The following is a 14,900-nucleotide window of genomic DNA, read 5'->3' as shown; positions in this document are numbered from 1 at the left end:
CCACATAGAGGCCTGCCTCAAAGCTGCATGAACTTTTAGACTAAGGATTGGGATACTCAGATGGGAGAGGAAGCAGAGAGGGGCCACCCTGGGGCTGTGGAAGTGGCTGACCCTGGACATTGGGTGGAACCCCTGGTTAGGTGGGTGTCCACTGGAAAGGGACCCAGAACCACCTTGATGTTCACCTTGCATTGCTATCACAGGTTTTGAACTGATGGGCAGGGATCTACACTTGAAACACTGATCCAGGAAGTTACCCCCCCCCCCCGCACCAGTCCCCATGTTCAGTGTACGCAGAGCTCAATCCATTGAGAGATCCACCTGCAAGGCAACAACCCATGGGGTGCGACACTCGGCAGTACTTTCCTTGCATAGACTACTCGCTCGACAATGGCTTGAGTTCTGTGCCACTGGGAAAAGTGGTGATGGTACCAATGCAATCGCCTTAGAAACCAGTGGGAGACTGATAATGGTTGTCTTTTTGTTTCTCTGGGTTTTTGTTTTCCTGCCTTTTGTTTCTGGTCTTGGAGTTTTTTTGTTTTGTTTTAAATTTTCTTTGTTGGCTAGTTTGTTGCTATTGTTATTGTTCTTGGTCTTGTGGGGTTTTGTTTTTGTAATAAGGTCTATGACCGCCAAAGTAAACCAGAGTACTGCATATCCCATGAACAAGCAGATGGATTCTGGACTTCCACTCAACCCAAGCCCCAGTTCAAGAACAGTAAGTTCTGCTAACATCGCCCTACTTGATACTCGCCTTTATGAAGAGATTGCTGAAGATAAGGGTGCTGCAGGAAAGTATGGTGAAGAAAGCAGATGGTGCCCAGCTATCAATTGGAATAGTGTCCGGGGTCTTAAAGTCTTGTATTCAACCAAGCAGCCCTCTAAGTGAGAAGTCAATCAAGTCCACATTGAAGAAACACACCAGCCTGTATGAACAAAGATGACAATAACAAAATCCAAATATGATGAAGGGAAGAGTATCAGAGCTTCAATTGTGAACACCTCATTTGTAGAAGGCTGTGGGGGCCAAGGGAAGCCCTAAATCCATCTGCAGAGTATCCAGTTAGAAGAAGCCTCTGCCAGATCCCTTCTAGCCATAGGCAAGGGACTCAAAGAGCTTTACTATCAGACAGAAATGATTCTAAACTTGATTATGGTGGATCGAACATGGAATGATTTGACACTTGGTCAGCTGACCTCTATCTTGACCCAACCTGAATTTGATGTACGATCAAGTATTTCTTGCTTGTTCGATGACAAAAAATTTTTAAAAAATCATTTTATTGGGGGCTCATACAACTCTTATCACAATCCATACATACATCCATTGCATGTCAAGCACATTTGTACATTTGTTACCCTCATCATTCATGAAACATATGCTTTCTAATTGAGCCCTTGGTATCAGCTTCTCATTTTCCCCCTCCCTCATCAACCCTTATTAATTTATAAATTATTATTTTGTCATATCTTACACTGTACAATGTCTCCCTTCACCCACTTTTCTATTGTCCATCCCCCATGGAGGAGGTTATATGTAGATCCTTGTAATTGGTTCCTCCTTTCTATCCAACCTTCCCTCCCCCATCCGGTATCGCCACTCTTAGCACTGGTCCTGAAGGGATCATCCGCCCTGGATTCCCTGTGCTTCCAGTTCCTATCTGTACCAATATACATCCTCTGTTCTAGCCAGACTTGTAAGGTAGAATTGGGATCATGATAGTGAGGGGTGGGGGAAGCATTGAGGAACTAGAGGAAAGTTGTACGTTTCATCATTGCTACATTGCACCCTGACTGGCTCATCTCCTCCCCATGACCCTTCTGCAAGGGATGTCCCATTACCTACAGATGGGCTTTGGGGCTCCACTCCGCACTCCCCCCTCATTCACTATGATATCATTTTTTTTGTTCTGATGATGCCTGATACCTGATCTCTTCAACACCTCGTAATCACACAGGCTGGTGTGCCTTTTCCTTGTGGGCTTTGTTGCTTTTGAGCTAGATGGCTACTTGTTTATCTTCAAGCCTTTAAGACCCCAGATGCTATATCTTTTGATAGGCGGGCTCCATCAGCTTTCTTCACCACATTTGCTTATACACCCGCTTTGTCTTCAGCGATCATATTGGGAAGGCGGGCACACAATGAAATGATTTTTGTTGACAAAAAAATTTCTTCCTCACCTTTTAAAATCTTTATGATGGTCTTTTCTTTCTTACTCTTTCTTTACGTATTTGTATTTTTATTATTATTAATTTCTTCTTGCCATTTTATCTTGTTATTGCTTTGTTTCCCAGTCTATGAAGTGCAAAAGCGAGGCATAGAGATAATAACTGATATAATGGTTGATCAAGGATGCAGGGGGTGGGTGGGAGATAGGGAGGGTGAGGGGATTTGGGGGGCAAACAAGGAATCCAGGAGGGGGAAGGAAGCACTGGAACTGATTGTGAATATGTATATACAACTTATTAAAAGTGATTTAACCATGGAGGTGTATGATTTGTGAATACTACATCAAGAAAACCACTAAAAAAGAGAGAGAGAATGTTGATCTAATGTGGAAAAATGTAGCCAATGTCATAGAACAATATGTATAGAAATTGTTCAATAGGATCCTAATTTGCTATGTAAACTCTCACCAAGACACAGTAAATATATATTTAAGAAAAAACAAACCCTAGGTGTTCCTTGGCAAAATAGGGTACAGAACATTGTCCTTGTGGACTATCATATGCCAAGGGATGCTGGTGGCCCTAAAGATTACAGTCTCGAGTCCCCAAGCCCCGGAACTCATTTCCCAGTGGTGTTCAGTTCAGTTTATGTAGTTTATGTCACGTTGCCCCTCTATGTTCTATCAGGGCTTCTTGAACTTTTCCCACTTGAGACCCATTTTTGGTCCCAAAATTTGCAACATGGGTCAGAACTGCCAGAAGCAACTTGGATTGATTATGTGCTTGATATTTTTTGAATTCATATTTGGTGGCTGTGCATTCAGCAACCTTCCATCTGCTGCCAAATTTCTCATGACCCCACATCCTGTTACATGACCCTATTTGGGATCACGACCCCAGTTTAGGAGACTTTGATTTCGTGTGTTCATGGATATAGTTGTAGCACATGTAAATGTAGGACAGAAATAGGCTCTTTAGAGATTTCGAGTCACAGTCCCCATTGTATCTCTGTGCCTGTTCAGCCTGAGTGTCTGTGTGTCCCCCCAGAGGTTACTGTCATTACTTTCTTTTAGGATTGGGTACAGCTCGGTGCTCCTCCCAGTGTCTTCTTTTGCCTCGATCCTTCTGTGCTGGGCTCCCCCTTATTGCATATTGCCTTTCTCTTCACCCAAGTTAATACATGTCTATTCTCTAGTTGGTGGTTTGTCTTCCTTTCTCTGGTAACCTTCAAAGACTTTCTGTGTGTAAACATTTTCTCTACTTTTTACAGTGATGGCCTCATGCAATACTTGTTCTGCATTTACATCATCTCTCATGTCTATTAACAAAGTTTTGTTATTTTCAGAGTATAAATTTTGCCCTTCTTCTGTTAAATTTATACCTAAGTGTTTTATTCTTTTTATGCTATTATAAATGAAACTGCTTTTTCTAATTTCACTTTCAGAATGTTAATTGCAAGTCTATAGAAATATGCTTTATAGGGTTAAGGTAAAAAATTAAATATGATTTATTTTGTATATTTATCTTGTTCCTGAAACCTTAATGAATTTATTGATGGTTCTAATAGTTTTTTGGTTGACCCTTTTATAGGTTCTATAAAATCTATAAAATGAAATAAATATAATTTTTAAAATTTCTTAAATCTATAAAATTAAATAAATCCTGTGTCCCATAGGATTTTTAATATAAGAGACAAGGTCATCTTCAAATAGAGGTCTATGTACTCGCATTCCCTTCCAAAAGGACTGTCCTCTATTTCCTTTTCATGCTTAATTGCTCTAGCTGGAACTCCAGTACAATGGTTAATAGACGTGGCAAGAGATGATATCCTCATTGTGTTTCTGATTTTCTCACTCACCGCCATCCGGCTGATTCTGACCCATAGCTACCCTATAGGACAGAATCGAACTCCCCCTCTGCGTTTTTGAGACGTTAACTCTTTGTGGGAGTAGAAAGCTTCATCTTTCTCACAGGGGTCCCTGGTGGTTTTGAACTGCAGACCTTTTCGGTTAGCAACCCAGTATGGGACTGACTGTGCCAGAGTTTCCATTCTTTCACGATGCTGTTGGTAATGGATTTTTCTAGATGGCCATTATCAGGCTGAGGAAGTTTCCTTTATTTCCTAATTTATTGTTCATTTTTATCATGAAAAGCTTCAAAACATGTTTTTTTCTGCATGTATTTGATGATGGTGTGGTTATTGTTTTTTATCCTTGTGATACCGTGGCATTGATTTTGGAATACTTAACTAACTTTGCATTTCTGGAATGGACCCCGTTTGGTCATAACATGGAGTTCTTTTGATATGGATTCATTTTCTTGTGTTTTGTTGAAGATTTTTGCATAGGTATTCATAGAGCTATTGGCCTAAAGTTTTCTTGGGATGCTTTTACCTTGTTTGGGTATCAGAGTAGTACTGGTATCACAAAAATGGGTTGGGGGGTGTTTCTTCCTCTTATTTTTGAGATAATTTGTGAAAAACGGATATTAATTCTTTAAATATTTGGTAGAATTTACCTAGTGAGGCCGTGTAACAGGTTGTATGTTACTTTGGGCGGGCCAGGATTTTCCCATGACAGGATCTAGCTCAATGGGATCTTCTGGGAAGCAGCCCAGCAGCTGTGGGAAGGAAGACTAGGATACTAGCTCCTTAGTCTGGCCACTGTCTTACTGCAGTTAAGGGAGGTTCTATGTGGGGTGTGGCCTATTCTTAGTACAGCTTGACACTGGGTGCAGCTTAGCTCACTCTGTCTGCTGGATCTGGGTCCTGCATCTAGTCCATGGACCGCCTGTTGTATCACCTGCCAATCCCAGGTGCCATCAGCTGACTTTGAATCTATTCGACTGGACTTGGATTCATCCAGCTCTACATCTGTCAACCTGTGGCCTTCATGCTTCATCTTCCAGTTTCCTGTTCATCAGCTCTTTCAGCTGCATGGCACAGGAGAAGCGTCCAGCTTACATCGGACCTGCGGACTTGAACCAGACTGGATTTACCTACTTGAACACCTATATGAGCCATTTCTGGATATAAATCTCTCTCTCTCTCTCTCAACAGTTTTATTGGCACTTAATTCACATATCACACAATTCAATAGTCCAATCAGATCAAGAAGAATTGTACATTCATTACCACAATCAAGTTCAGAACATTTTCTATCTCCCTCCCCCTGATTAAATCACCTTTGAAATGAGTTGTGCAATCGCCTGCAGTTCTCACTCCCCCTCTCACCTTCATTGTTTACTCCCAAATCCCTCCCCAACGTCCCACCCAACCCCACCCCACCTAAATCTGTACAGACCCTTACAAACAAAAATGAAATGAATCGGTAATGATAAAAAAGTAATAAAGTAATATAAAGATAAAAATATAAACAATGAGTAAGAAAAAAGGAGCACCATCAATATTTTAAAAGCCAGGGAAGAAGTTTTTGTCATGGAACAAACAAGAGATCCTTGTACCTAGAACAAATTCGGGTTGGGTCTAGAAGGAAGTCAACTGACCAAGCATCAAGTTTGATTCAGCACAATCAGGATTACTATGATCTATGTAAGGCTGTTTAAGACCTTTGCTTGTGGCTAGAGGGGATCTGTCAGTGGCTTAATCTGACTGTGTACTCTGCACATGGGTTTTTGGTTCCCACTGTCCTCAATAACCTTCCATAAATTGGGTGTTCATAATTTCAGTTCTGATACTTTTCCCTTCATCATATTTGAATTTTATTATTACCATCTTTGGATAATACAAGTCGGGGTGCTTCTTCCATGTGGTCTTAGTTGACCCCTCACTTCGATGGCTACTTGCTTGAACACAATCCTTTAAAACTCCAGACACTAATCCGCTTGATAGCCTGGAGCCCTCTTCTTTCTTCATCACACTGCTGTAGCACCCTTATCTTCAGTGTATTTCATGCAGATGACTTTCGAGCTAGCCAACTTAACGGAACTAACTGTTCTTGGCTTGGGGCTAGAGTTCAGTGGGGGCTCAGAACCCATCTGCTAGTCCTTAGGAAATGCATGACTCAGATTTACCATGGCAGTCATATTATGACCACTTCAAAACCTCATAAGACCAGCTACCCCAACAACAGTAACAAACCAACTAGCAAAGAACAGAAGACAAACAAACAAAGCAAGCAAACTAGAGGCAGGAAAACCAAAACCTATAGGAACAATAAAGTAAAACCTTCACATATACAAATTATTTTGTTTCTCTAGAAAACCCAGCCTAACATAGGCCAGCACTGATTTTCCCAGCTTCCTGTTAAATTCCTTCACTGGATAACAATTATATAATAAGTTAGAGGTGCAAAGGAGGAAGAACAAAGAGCTTGTACTAAGGGCTAAGAAGAATGAAAATATTTTGAAAAGGATGATGGCAACATATATATAAATGTGCTTGACATGATGGGTGTATGGATTGTTAGAAGAGCTGTAGAAGGACACTGGGCCTCCACTCAAGTACTCCCTCAATGCAAGAATAATTTCTTCTATTAAATTGGCATTATATGATGCTCACCTTCCCGACACAATCACTGAAGACAAAGTGGGTGAATAAGAAAATGTGGTGAAGAAAGCTGATGGTGCCCAGCTATCAAAAGATATAGCGTCTGGGATCTTAAAATTTTGAAGGTAAACAAGCGGCCATTTGGCTCAGAAGCAACAAAGGCCACATGGAAGAAGCACACCAGTCTGTGTGGTCACAAGATGTCGAAGGGATCAGTTATCAGGCATCAAAGAACAAAAAAATCATATCATAGACCCAAAGCCCATTTGTAGGCCACTGGGCATCCCCTTACAGAAGGGTCTCAGGAAGGAGACGAGAGCCAGTCAGGGTGCAATGTAGCAATGATGAAACATACACCTTTCCTCTAGTTCCTCAATGCTTCCTCCTCCCCCACTATCATGATCCCAATTCTACCTTACAAATCTGGCTAGACCAGAGGATGTACACTGGTATATATAGGAACTGGAAACACAGAGAATCCAGGGCAGATGATCCCTTCAGGACCAGTGGTGTGAGCAGTGATACTGGGAGGGTGGGTTGGAAAGAGGGGACTGATTACAAGGATCTACATGTGACCTCCTCCCTGGGGGATGGACAACAGAAAAGTGGGTGAAGAGAGATGTCAGACAGGGCAAGATATGACAAAATAATAATTTATAAATTATGAAGGGTTCATGAAGGAGGGGGAGTGGGGAGGGAGGGGAAAAAATGAGGAGCTGATGCCAGCTTAGGTGGAGAGTAAATATTTTGAGAATGATGAGGGCAATGAATGTCCAAATGTGCTTTACACAATTGATGTATGTATGGATTGTGATAAGAGTTGTATGAGCCCATAATAAAATGATTAATAAATAAATAAATTAAAAGAAAATAAACTGGGGGTGGGGAGCCGAGAAGAGTCGTAAGAGCTCTGCGTTAGTCCGGGTTGACTAGAGAAACAAATTCATAGACACTCATATGTGTATAAGAAGGAGCTTTATTTAAGAGTACTTGTATATTAAGAAAACATCCCAGCCCAGTCCAGATCAAGTCCATAAATCTGATATTAGCCCATATGTCTGATACTAGTCTATAAATTCCTCTTCAGACTCACACAACACATGCAATGACTCCAAATGCAGGAGCATCACAGTCAGTGAGTGGAAAGTCTTGTGGATACAGCGGTGGTGGAATCATCTCAGCACTGGGGTGGGTGTCCACATGGCTCCTCCAGTTTCAGGGCTCTGGCTCCATCAGTGTAGCTCCCTCTGGCTTATCAACAGGAATATCTCTCAGGGAGAATGTGTGTCCTGCCTCCAGGGAGGAAGACAGGAGTTCCCAGAATCCTCAGGAGAAGGTCATGCCCAAACACAGGCCTCATTGGTATGACCTGATTGATAGGCTAGACTCTACCCCAGGGGTCCTCAAACTTTTAAAACAGGGGGCCAGTTCACTGTCCCTCAGACCTATTGGAGGGCCGGATTATAGTTTAAAAAAAAACAACAAAAAACTATGAACAAATTCCTATGCACACTGCACATTACCTATTTTGAAGTAAAAAAAACAAAACAGGGCAAAAACACCCAGCGGCCATAATCTCCTCGGCGGGCCGCATTTGGCCCACAGGCCATAGTTTGAGGATGCCTGCTCCACCCCTTCGCAAGTTGACAGGAAGTTATATAACTTCCACAAGCCCCTAACAAAATGATTAAAAATAATAACAAGTTAGAAACAACCTACCTACATGTGCCCTCTATACTGTTGCAATCTGCATTCCATTCTATGTGCTATTAATCCGGACCAGCAAGCAAGCCGTCCACCACTACCGACAGGCAAACTTATCAAGACGCTGTCCCATATCTTGCTTTGACCTAAGTATCTCATATTTGCATTTGTATCACTAGTCAGAATGCCATTCCTTCCAAAGACATCTCAGGTCTATCTATTTCTGGAAGCTATTTCTTTGAATTAATTTAGGGTTGATTGCACTATTCTGACCAATATCCATTAATAGCCACTTAAAAGCCCTATTGATCTCTACTGCATTGCACTTATTAAAGAGCTTTCATAAAATATCTAGAATAAGCAAATGTAAAGAAACCAAAGTTTATTGGTGGCTGCCATTAGTGGTGGGTCGGCGAGGGGAATGAGGAGCTGCATAGAAGGTATTGACTGTCTGATAAGGGTGATGAGGAAACTAGAGAGGACTAATGATGATGGTGTACAACACGGTGAAGGTAATTCATGTCACTGAATTATACACATAAAATATGGCACATATTGAAATAGAAAATGTTTTGTTATATGAACTTTACCACAATGAAGTTCTAGGCTAGAGAGGAAGAGAGAGAGAGAGACTTGCAAAATAAGCTTCCACAAGGTGAACAAGCAGCCATCTAGCTCAGAAGCAACAAAGCCCACATGGAAGAAGCACACCCGCCTGTGCGACAAGGTGTCGAAGGAATCAGGTATAAAGCATCATCAAAAAAAAAAATCTTACCATAGTGAATGAAGGGGAAGTGCAGAGTGGAGATCCAAAGCCCATTTGTCAGCCACTGAAGACCCCCTCACAGAGGGGTCTAGGGGAAATGAGTCAGTCAGGGTGTGATGTAGCACCGATGAAGAATAGAGCTTTCCTCCAGTTCCTGAATGCTTCCTTCCCACCCACCCACCAACTACATGCTCCGAATTCTACCTTGCAAGTCTGGATACAGCAGAGAATGCACACTGGTGCAGATAGGAGCTGGAGGCACAGAGAATCCAGGGTGGGTGATACCTTCAGGACCAGGGCTGTGAGTGGCGATACTGGGAGGGTAGAGGATGAGTGGGTTGGAAAGAGGGAACCGATTACAAGGATCTACATGTGACCTCCTCCCTGGGAGACGGACAACAGAGAAGGGGGTGAGGGGAGATGCCAGATAGGGCAAGATATAACAAAATAATAATTTATAAATTATCAAGGGCTCATCAGGGAGAGGGGAGCAGGGAGGGAGGAGAAAAAGGAGGACTTGATGCAAAGGACTTAAGTGGAGAGCAAATGCTTTGCAAATGAGTAGGGCAAAGAATGTACAGATGCGCTTTATACAATTGATGTATGTACATGTACGGATTGTGATAAGAGTTGTATGAGTCCCTAATAAAATGTTTTAAAAAATAAGCTTCCACAATTGATTACTTTTTAAAAATCACCTTAATGGGAATAGTCTGTTCCAGTTAGATTGGGACATATTGTTACTTTGGTAATGACACAAAACTATCAAATGCTATATGGAATTCACTGTGAACAGTATTTCTCTGTGAGTTCTTTTTCCAGTGTCAGAATAATTAAAAAGGATTTTTTCTTGAAGAACACATTATGAATGACTTCTCTGTGTTTCTCCATATTTCTGAGGAAAATCAGTCTTTAAAAATTGATTCAGGATGGGGGAGGTTCCGCATGCCTTTTTGCTGACGTGTCAAGTCTCAAAATAGTGATCTGCACAGGAGGGAACCCCACGAAGCTGACGGCGGGATTAGAATGGCAAGAATTTTCCGAAAACAATTTCTTTTTCTAATATATAAACTCAGGTTTTTCAATATTTTAAAACAGAGGTATAATTTCCATTAAGAGACTGTGTTGCCTTAGTAAATGTACTGTTAAAAATACATAATATTGCTTTCCAAGTGCATATGAAGCTTAGATTTTCTTAATGCAATCTGGAAGTGTTTATGAAAGAATAAACATTTGAAAAACAACGGGACCGACAGTTCCGGGGGGACTTGGGGTGGGGGGGTAAGAAGTGGTGTTAACAAACCCAGGGACAAGGGAAAAACATGGGACCCCAAATGGTAGAGAAGGGGGAGTGGCAGGCCTGGTGGGAAATGATCAAGGGTAAGGTTGCTTAGAGAAGAGGTATACTCTAGCCCACGTGGCGATGAAGCATGGTAGTAGGGCAGGAGGAAGGTCAAGGGAGATGGAGGAAAGAGCTAGGAGTCAAAGGGCATTCATGGAGGTCTAGACAAAGACATGTACATGCAAATATATATAGGAGGATGGGGAAATAGATCTATGTGTCTATATTTATAGGTCAAGTATTAAGGTGGCGGAAGGACCTTGGGCCTCTACTCAAACACTCCCTCAATGCATGAATACCTTCTTTATTAAATTGGAACTCTATGATGCTCACTCTCCCGACACAACGGCTGGAGCCAAAGTGGGTGAACAAGTAAATGTGGTGAAGAAAGCTGATGGTGCCCAGCTATCAAAAGAGATAGTGACTGGGGTCTTAAAGGCTTGAAGATAAACAAGCGGCCATCTAGCTCAGAAGCAACAAAGTCCACATGGAAGAACACACCAGCCTGTGTGATCGAGTGGTCCCAAAGGGATCAGTTACCAGGCATCAAAGAACAAAAAACCATATCATTGACTGCACACCTCCATGATAGGATCGCTGAAGACAAATGGGTGCATAAGCAAATGTGGTGAAGAAAGCTGATGGTGCCCGCCTATCAAAAGAGATAGTGTCTGGGGTCTTAAAGGCTTGAAGGTGAACAAGCGGCCATCTAGCTCAGAAGCAAATAAGCCCACATGGAAGAAGCACACCGGCCAGTGCGATCACGAGGTGTCCAAGGGACCAGGTATAAGGCATCATGCAAAAAAAAAAAAGATATAAATGTGTGTATGTATGTGTATATATGTGTATATGTATATATATATGTATGTATATATATGTATATATATATCATATTAAATGAAGGGGGAAGTGCAGAATGGAGACCCAAGGCCCAAGTGTCGGCCAATGGAGATCCCCTCATAGAGGGGTTTAGGAGAGGAGATGGGTTAATTAGGGTGTGAGGTAGTATCGATGAAGAACACAGCTTTCCCCCAGATCCTGGATGCTTCCTCCCCCCAACTACCATGACCCGAATTCTACCTTGCAGGGCTGGATAGGACAGAGGCTGTACACTGGTGCATATGAGGGTTGGAGGTACAGGGAATCCAGGGTGGATGATACCTTCAGGACCAAGGGTGTGAGGGACGATGCTGGGAGAGTGGAGGGTGAGTGGGTTGGAAAGGGGGAACTGATTACAAGGATCCACATGTGACCTCTTCCCTGGGAGAGGGACAGCAGAGAAGGGGGGAAGGGAGACTCCGGATAGGGCAAGATATGACAAAATAACGATGTATAAATTACCAAGGGCATATGAGGGAGGGGGGAATGGGGAGGGAGGGGGAAAAAAAAAAGAGGACCTGATGCAAGGGGCTTAAGTGGAGAGCAAATGCCTTGAGAATGATTGGGGCAGGGAATGTATGGATGTGCTTTATACAATTGATGTATGTATATGTATGGATTGTGGTAAGAGTTGTATGAGTCCCTAATAAAATGTAAAAGAAGAAAAGAGAAAAAAAATGATTAGGGCAAAGACTGTACAGTGTGCTTTATACAATTGATGTATGTATATGTATGAACTGTGAAAAGAATTGTATGAGCCCCAATAAATTGTTAAAATAAATTTAAAAAAAAAGAAAGAATAAACATTCTATTAAAATACTCAAAGTTCTTCTATGTATTGCCGTATTTTGCGGGTCTTACCACGTGAGGTAAATCTGTAATGATGTGATCATTGCACTATTGCAGTTAATGCATTTGTGTTTCCTAAATTTCATGAAAATGAAACTTTCATTTTAGGGAAGAATGAGTCCAGAAGGAACATTTTTAAAATTTTTAAATTAATTTTTAATTAATATTTTTATTGAGGGTTTCTTACAAATATTTTAACAATCCATCATTCAATTGTATTAAGCACACTTGTACATATATGTTGCCATCAACATTTCCAAAACACTTTTTCTATTTGTATATGTGAAATACATTCCAATAAAGCTCTTTTTTAAAATCATTTTATTGGGGCTCATACAACTCTTATTACAATCCATACATACATCAGTTGTATATTCGTTACCCTCATTTGTACATTCATTGCCTTCATCATTCTCAAAACATTTGCTCTCCACTTAAGCCCCTGGCATCAGCTCCTCATTTCCCCCTCCCTCACAAACCCTTGATAATTTATAAATTATTATTTTGTCATATCTTGGCCTGTCCGATGTCTCCCTTCACCCACTTTTCTCAATAAAACTCTTAAAATAGTTATATTTATATTTTTAGTCACTTACTCTGTTCAATACATGGTACTAGGTACTTACAGAATCACCTGATTCACAAAGGATTGAGGAAGCTAATATTATTCGTGAAAATTAAATTCAATTGTGAGTAGCAGAAACCTAAAATTAAAGTTATCTTTTAGCTGAAGATTTTCACAGCAAATTAAGTTCCCAGTTAACAAACTCTATGTAAATTGTCCCATGACATTGGTTATAAATGTCACAATGTGTGTGTGTCCTCATGATTTCCCTCTGTTTGTTCTGTTCCCCTTGCTCTAAATTCTGCGCCCATCTCTACTGTCCCAGCTTTGCTCTTGGGTAAATGCTGACCTTTGGGTCTCATACGGCTCATTCACTGCTGATGGGTAATCCTGCTGATTTGATAGGCCCATCTGGTATTTGGCTGAATGATGACTTCAGGAGTGGCTTCAGGTCCCAGTTTAAAAGGTGTCTGAAGGTGATGGTCTTGAGCCGCTGTTCTCAATCTGGGGTCGCCCGAGTCATCACAGGAGCAAAATGACCGTGATGAAGTAGCCACAAAAATAATTTTGTGGTTGGGGGTCACCACAACATGAGGAACTGTATTAAAGGCTCGTGGCTGGTCTCAAGGGTTGCCCTAGTCTCAATCAGCCCAAAAAATCTGGACTTTTTAGGAATTTACATTTTGTTCTTTATTTTTCCCCCATTCTCTCTGGAACCTTGTACTGTGTTCTTCATCAGAACAGTCAGTACTGGTAGCCGGACATCATTTAGTACTTCTTCCTTCTTTTTTTAAAAATGATTTTAAAATTTATTTTGAAATCCATTTCAAAATTGACTTCTGAGTTACGTTTTGTTTAAAACTAAGTGAGACATTTAAAAGTATCAACACCACAACTCATCTGGTTAGGAACATTTTGCATGTGTGGTTGGAGAAACACACTCATTACATTGATTAGTCACCGTGCTCTGGCCAAACACACCAGGAATCAGGGCAGGCTGTGTACTCGGGCAACAGGCGAAGTCAGAACAGGAGTCACAGTTCAGCTGTGCACACGCTCTTCCTGCCACCCTTCCAAAAGCTGCCAGAAAGTCTTAAACCAACATATAAACACGTTGCATATAGCCTAGTTTAAAAACAAAACAAAGAACTCTGCCTGCTTTCTAAACTGCATGGCTAAGGTGAGTCAGATGAATATACATTGGACCCTCACTCTCATTTGTGGTCTTAATATCGATGTCACTGGACCATAGGATAAGTGAGGCAGAATTATGAGATGGCCCTGGTGGTTTCAGAAATCTGGTCTGGGAGGGGGTACATGAGCATATGATTTCACATTTTTGCAAGGGTCTTGGATTGGGGGCCGTGAATATGAATCACAGTAGAAAATTCTTCTCCTGGAAAAGCAACAGGGGCAACGCTTGAAGAACACATATACTACTTTTGAATGCAGATATAAAATGTTAATTGCATAGGAACTCAAACATCAGGCCAAGAAGGACATGAAGTAAAAAGAAGGTCATAGAAAGGGCACCATGGTGTCAAAAGGGAGGACCGCGATCAGCCTAAACGGGTGTCGTTATCAACTGCAGTATGTTGTTCTAACGAGCAGTGAATGTCAACTGTCCCATTCACTCCAACTTGGAAACCACTGTTGTGGCGGCGGTGGCGTGTTGTAGAGTCCATTCTGACTCATAGTCACCCTCTGTTACAGGGGAGAGGTGCCCCAGGGGTTCCCAGGCTGCAATCTTCACAGAAACAAGACTGCTACACTTTCTTCCATCATCTAGTACTTCTAATCTCCGCCTCGAAGAGCCTGTGGTCCATGCGGGTTATTCGTCCGGTGGACTAGGTTTGTTTGTCTCTTTCCCCTTTGAGTCTTTGGTTTCCTTTATTCTTTTTATTTTATTTCAGATGAGTACAGACCAGTAGTTGTATCTTACAAGGCATATCAGAAGCTTTTAATGCCCTACCTGCTACTCACCAAACGGGGCTCTCGAACAGCATCTTTATGAACTGCGTTCGGCCAATTGACTGAGGTTATCCCACAAGACTGTGTCCTAGGCCTTTGAACCCAGGAAACCAATCCGGCAAGGTGTTCGGCTATGTCTAGGAAGGCT

This window comes from Tenrec ecaudatus, chromosome 5, assembly GCF_050624435.1.
Source record: "Tenrec ecaudatus isolate mTenEca1 chromosome 5, mTenEca1.hap1, whole genome shotgun sequence".
In the NCBI taxonomy this organism is placed as follows: domain Eukaryota; kingdom Metazoa; phylum Chordata; class Mammalia; order Afrosoricida; family Tenrecidae; genus Tenrec; species Tenrec ecaudatus.
This window is presented reverse-complemented; position numbering follows the sequence as displayed.